The sequence below is a fragment of the Colias croceus genome, chromosome 18 (assembly GCF_905220415.1).
Source record: "Colias croceus chromosome 18, ilColCroc2.1".
In the NCBI taxonomy this organism is placed as follows: domain Eukaryota; kingdom Metazoa; phylum Arthropoda; class Insecta; order Lepidoptera; family Pieridae; genus Colias; species Colias croceus.
In genome coordinates this window covers 8315955-8322543 of record NC_059554.1, presented here as the reverse complement: position 1 = coordinate 8322543, position 6589 = coordinate 8315955, and the positions used below count along the sequence as shown (strand labels likewise).

At 32.5% G+C, this 6589-nt stretch overlaps 1 long non-coding RNA gene across 1 annotated transcript; it reads left to right on the top strand.

Moving 5' to 3' along the window:
- Positions 1–6473, top strand: LOC123699741. The gene is made up of 3 exons (XR_006752555.1): positions 1–87; positions 5512–5605; positions 5901–6473. It is a non-coding gene; the product is annotated as an uncharacterized LOC123699741 (long non-coding RNA).
- The last annotated feature ends 116 nt before the right edge of the window (positions 6474–6589 follow it).

Genomic DNA, 6589 nt, shown 5'->3' with positions numbered 1-6589 from the left:
TACCTGTTTTAAGTTCCCTGCATTAATAATAAGGGCAGCCTCCTTGAAATCTATGTTAAAAATATCTGAGATTTATTGCTTTTTCAGGTAATATTTACTTTGTCTCTTCTCTTAATACAGTTGTTTACGCAAGTTTGCTTTTGAGAAATGTATTTATTACGTACCTAAGTATAATAAAATGGTGATTATTTCAAGATTGTTAGGCTCTTAACAAAAATACATACATACTTACAATCAAAACTACCAAAATTACGTTACTAAATGTAATTTTGGTAGTTTTGATTGTATATTGTATATTCACTCTCGTATTAATCAGTAAAATTATTGTTACCTGTTTAATAAAAAAAAAGATGTGTGCGTGTACTAGTGTACACACGTAAGAAGTGAAACTTCTTAATGACCTTATTTTTCAAATAATAATTAAGGTATATGCAACTTTACAGAAATACGTCGAATCACGCGTGGTACGGATAAGAAGAAGATGGCATTGGCGCGTAACGGAAAAATGTCACGCGTAAAGAAAAAATGTTACTCTAAATTTTTTTCCAACCCCAATAAAGAAGTTTCACTTCAAAAATATTACCTTCTACTTTTTAATTAAATAGCTTATTACTTTACAAGTCTAAAACAGGCGTATGTAACAAACTAATTACTTGAGTACTATTTCCTCACACCTTATTACCCGCTAAAATCCACGACGTCACTGCGTACGCTTCATACGCTTCATTGTTCCACCTTCTTTGTTACTCGCACGGTAATGACTAGAACTTTCTGGAAATTAAACACGACTGCGGCGCGAAACTCCACACTCATATTACAGTTGTATTACACGTTCAGTGTAAACTAATTTTCCTCTCATTTAAGTTTGCCGTGATATATTATCTTAGACGCACAAGGACTAGCGGTTTCGGTATTTTCTTTTGGTTATCTGTTTGTCGGTGAGCCCAACTTTGGTATGAACTTATTAGTATGTTTAACGTATACGTTCCGAATATAAGTTATAATGTTATGCAAAAATAAGTTATTATTATAAGACTAGGTAATGTTGGAGTTTACATTACCTATTAAGAAATTTAATATGCTATTGAGGTTTCCGTCTTTGCAATTTCCACGGTCGAAGTAAAACTATGCATACAATTTAATCAATAGATTCTACAATACAATGTACAATAACAGTAATTACAGTTAGATAACAGACATAATATTATTAGATACTAGCTTCCGCCCGCGACTCCGTCCGCGCGGATGTCGGTATTCGTGTGGATGGTTTATTTCTCCATTTTGAGTAACTCTGACAATGAGATCTTATAAATATGTATCTATTAATACAAATACGGCTAGGCCTATAATAATACGCAACGTGTGTTCGCGGTTCTACAGAACAACGTCTATGGATAAAACTGAAAAATTAAGATTAATTTTTTTCTACGTATTTTTCCAGGATAAAAAGTATCCTATTTTACGCCCAGGACAATAAGGTATAATTATACCAAGTTTCATCGAAATCGAACCATTAGTTTTCACGTGATGTCTTCACATACAGACAGACAGACAGACAGACAAAAATTTTTTTTTATCACATATTTGGGTTTGGTATCGATCCAGTAACACCCCCTGCTATTTATTTTTTCAATATTTTCAATGTACAGAATTGACCCTTCTACAGATTTATTATATGTATAGATATAATATTTATACCCTGTTAAGTGCAAATAGTGTGCTAGTATTTTACAGCAAGCAACCTCTGAAGCAACTAAGGAAACTGCCGTGACACAATTATTGACGAGTAAAATTGCAACTCATTCAATTCCACTCATATGTTCGATTGTTGTAACAGGGTGTAACACACACCCGTTCTGAGTGAACTATAAAAGGCCACGTTCAAGTTATAGACACTACGCAGCGATAAAGTTGCTCGGAAATACTAGACTACATTGAATAGCTTATAACGTGGATTGGATAAACCTTAGATACGACATTTTCTATACTTATCATAGGTACTTATTTTGTTTTTTGTGGTATTGTGTAATAAGATACTACTTTTGATAAAAATATTTTAGCATTGCAATAAGCATTTGTTTAGTCAAATTAATTTAATACTTATACTATTTCGTTATTTTAATAGTTATCTAATAAAAATGCCAATGCCAGTAGCATAAATGAAAATTGCATTAATATTTCGGATTATCAGATAAATTAATCATCGCCCATATAGTCACGTAACAGTTACACTATTCTGCATCTAAACGCGGTGATTACCATGTCATAAAATATTAATAGGACATTGATGAGTCCCTAATTCGTATATCGCCACATTTGCATACAGCTGATAACCCTATTGCCTCCCACATGTTGGCAAATTGCCAAATTATTTTATAAATTTCATCTATTATTTGATTTTAATTAGGTAATTCAATGAATTGTTAAACGCTGGGTGAATTAAATTTTGATGTTTGGAATCTATGCAGAAATTGGGAATTATTACACGTACCTAACTAATATACTTCGAAATAACAATAGATACATTATTCGAAGGAAAACTATAATAATAATAGTCCTACATTGGCCGCGGACTGCCCAAGGCTGTCCAGGGCACAACACATTAAATTCTCTAAAGGGCCTCTGCGTGTTGGACCTGTGTCCCCACGTAAGCCTTCCAAAGGACCGGGTATCATCCTTATGGCGATACCCGTGTATTATGGAGAGAGACTTAATAATGTATCAGCTAAACAATTCCCTTATAAAAGTATTAATATCATAGTCAACAACCGCGACGTAAAATTTAATAGTGTAATAAAAGCTTTTCAAAATTTCATTTCTAAGGTGCTCGAATAAGAAATCGGGCTTAGAAGCATCGTCTAATAGGTACCTTAAACATGTAATATTATGAAAACAATAACAGATATAGAACGTACACCGAAATAAACACAAAAGGGTGTAATTATCCCCGCCATAAGGCTTAATAAGTCCTATTTATTTTCCCTTCCTGTGATAACGATCTCATAATGTGCTATCAACATTCTTGCTCTTTATGTAGTTTGTTTTCTGCCCTCGTACCTCGCCAGTGTGGAAAAAAGACAGCGCTATATGGGTCGTATAGCGCCATCACCTTCCCACGCTGGAAATAATACTGCTATAGCTTGTAAGACGTCATGATAACCCTCCAGGTTGTATTCAGCTTTATAATAAAATATACATACATACGAAGCATTTAATTCCGTATTTTTATTTATTTTTTAAAACTTCTCTGTTACCAGGCACGACGAAAATAAATGCTTTTCTAAGCACAGTTCTCAGAAACAGCTCGCACGCCTGGAGGGCGCTACACGGCTATAATCACAAACAAGCTAGTCCTTCCCTTGATCTTAAATTTCTGTCTCATTGGACTGTTTAACATTTCAAACGGGAAAAATGTACAATATAATTAAACTTACTTTTCAGAATGACGCCTTTGGTTCGTTTATTTGTGTTCATGTACAGTACGCGTCACGTAAAAAGAACGCTGGATGAAAGTGATTGGGTGTGTTTGCGCATGGATCGAGTTTTGCGCGTAAGCTATGTGCCGATTATTTTATTTTTGAACTAGGCTCGCGAATCGTGGCTTCGCAACTACCTATTTGTTATTCTTATACCACCTCATAACACCAAATAGACCGATAAATCGCCAATGCGCAGCTTAACCGTCAGCGTTCTTTTTACTTGACGCGACCTGTATAAACATTCCGTGTGTATGCAGCAGTAAATCAGTCTCATCTCTAAAAATCGTATTCAATTAAATCATTATTTTAATTTGAACGGGAAAATAGTTGTATTAATAACCTAGGTATAATATTTAAGTATTATTAACACCTAATTACAATTTCATTTATTTTTTTAAATACTAATTAAAATAATGTTGAAATATCTTCTCCATGTATTTCGTATGTGCATGTGTTGGAACAAGCACGTCTGTGCCTAGGCACTGTCTGCGTCGTCAATATTGGTTAATTTACTCCAAGCTCTGTTCGCAAGTGGGAAAGTTAAACCGTACCTCCAATATCTTACTTCTTTAATGAATGCTACTACTTACTTACTTTATAATTTAAAGTAGTATTTGATTAATGTTTTGTTAGGTTCTAAAGAAAAAAAAAGAAAAACCTATCTCCCGCCAAAACTTGACATTTATGTAACAGGCTCAGGTCAACAGTCGTACAGCCAAGTTTATTTGCACAAAATAAAAGCGCTACGGAATATACAAAAACAAAACTAAAAACAGCAACGCTTCTGATGGTACCAATCTTCCTGCCAGTCACTCACAATAGACCCGATCACTAAGTGAACAAAATGCTGTCACAAACATTTCCTATGTGGCGAATTGAATCTGCATTTTTGAACGCGAAAATTTTTAAAGCCTTTATATTTCAGGCTTGCCTTTCATCCGCAGAATGAAATTCCACAATAGATTTTTTTTTTTTGAGAAATTGTATAGAAGTATTATGTAGATAACAGTTTAAACTTCGAACTTTAATTAAAAAACTACGTTAAAAAACTAAAACGTCGACAAAAACTGTTAGTAATAACGAGTCTGTGTTAGTTCTTGGTGTTGGTATTTAGGCCGTAGAGGCTAGAGCACAGGCTAGAGCTTTTAAAAAATATAGGTATTTGTATAAGTGATACATAATAATATATATTATACAATAGTTAAAAAATGAGTGATACCCACAATCTTCTTTGTGATTTTAAAAAAAAATCACCCGTTGTAATTTCTGACGTGATCTGACAGCGCAAACTTGGCAGATAATATTAAGGTAAATAAAAATACCGTTGCATGTGACATAATATAAATGTTTTCAGTTTTCAGTAATTAGGTATATACATTGTATCAAGAAACAGTAAGCTAAGCAGTAAGCGTTAAAGTTAGCAAATAATAAGAACTCTCAAAGCTCAAAGCACGTTTTTTTGTTATGTTCGAAATATCTGTTACAATTTTATTTACAGTAAGTAAAGAAAGTATATTAAAGAAGTATATTTTTCATTTTTCTTTTGATATGGAAACGATTACCTAATCAACATAATATAACTACTTAGTACGTAGTAGGTAATGAATTTAAGAACAAATAAAATACATAAACCAATTGTTGATGATTGTTTCCACAGAGCAAGTAATATTGTTTCTAAAATTATAATTCGATGGATAATATAGAACTTCACTCAATTATGTGATTCTATTTCTCTCGAATCACGTCGTTCTCTTGGAAAATTTGCCTGTGTTTTCCCAAGGTCGAAAAGTTCATCGAATCTACAAGTTTGAATTTATTTTATAATAGCAAATCCGTTAATCATAATTTTAGTTTCTTTAGATATTCGATTTGTGTTGCCATTTCATAATGTGCACTATGCAGGTATACATAGGTATAAAAAGTAAAAACATCAACATAATTCTGGAATTTTCCACTAAAAAGTATCTGATAATGCTACAGATACAGAGTCAATAAATATTGAAATACAATGACAAGCGCACATTGTCCGCAGCCACCGAAACTGGAGTGGTGGGCGTTTCTGATAATGGCCTTTGGTGTGTTCGCGATATTTCTGCTTATCAACTTTTTTGTTAAGAAAATCAATGGTATTTATTTGTTATGTGTTACTTGTGTAGTAGTTGAAGTGTATTTTAGTTATTGTTTCTTTATAACATTTTAATAATTGATACTTAATCGTACCTATACTTAATATCAAAAAGAGAATGTATGTTGTACCTAATCTTAGGTTGTAATGTTTGGTCTATGGGGCAGATGCATGTTTTGAAATCAATTTTACCGATCGATTTTTTTTACAAAGATTTTCCTTAATTATTAGGTACATTTTTATTTAACACGAATATACCTAATTATCATAAAATATTTAATGGTAATAAATTATAGATACCCGAATCGAAGAAAGATTTAAAAGGATGTCCGAAAGATCCACCAATCAAGCTACGCAAGTCAGGGAATCTCTAGAACTTACATATCAAAAGGAAGAAATTAATCCAGCTAACGTTTCGCTTGTTTTCAACAAAGAGGACAATTTAAAAACGAGAAATAAAGAAGACTTAGTGAAATCTGGACCGAGTTTTATAGACGATAATTATGTATCCGATTGGATGATTGTTTATGGTCGAAAGAAAAGTAATAGTTATGAACAAGGTAACGGTAATGGTAAAAGAAATAGCAAGAACAATAATTTTGAATCTGAACGTGACAATCTGAAGAAGTGGGTTGAAAATCTTATTATAAACATAGTTAAAGAAGCTATGGCTTTTAAATAAAGTATCCCGCATATTATAGAATAATTTTAGTAGTAACCCTAGTTTTATGTGCTTAGATAAATACTTATTTAATGGAAGTGTTATTATGAAATGCAATGCAATTTTTAATACTTTCTTATATATTAACCTTTTTGAATAAAACTAAAATCATAATTGTGAACATACATAGTTACCAAAAAAAAATGTGTGCGTGTACTAGTGTACACACGTAAGTAGTGAAACTTCTTTATGACCTTATTTTTCAAAAATAATTTACTATATAACTACAACTTTACAGAAATACGTCGTCGAATCACGCGTGGT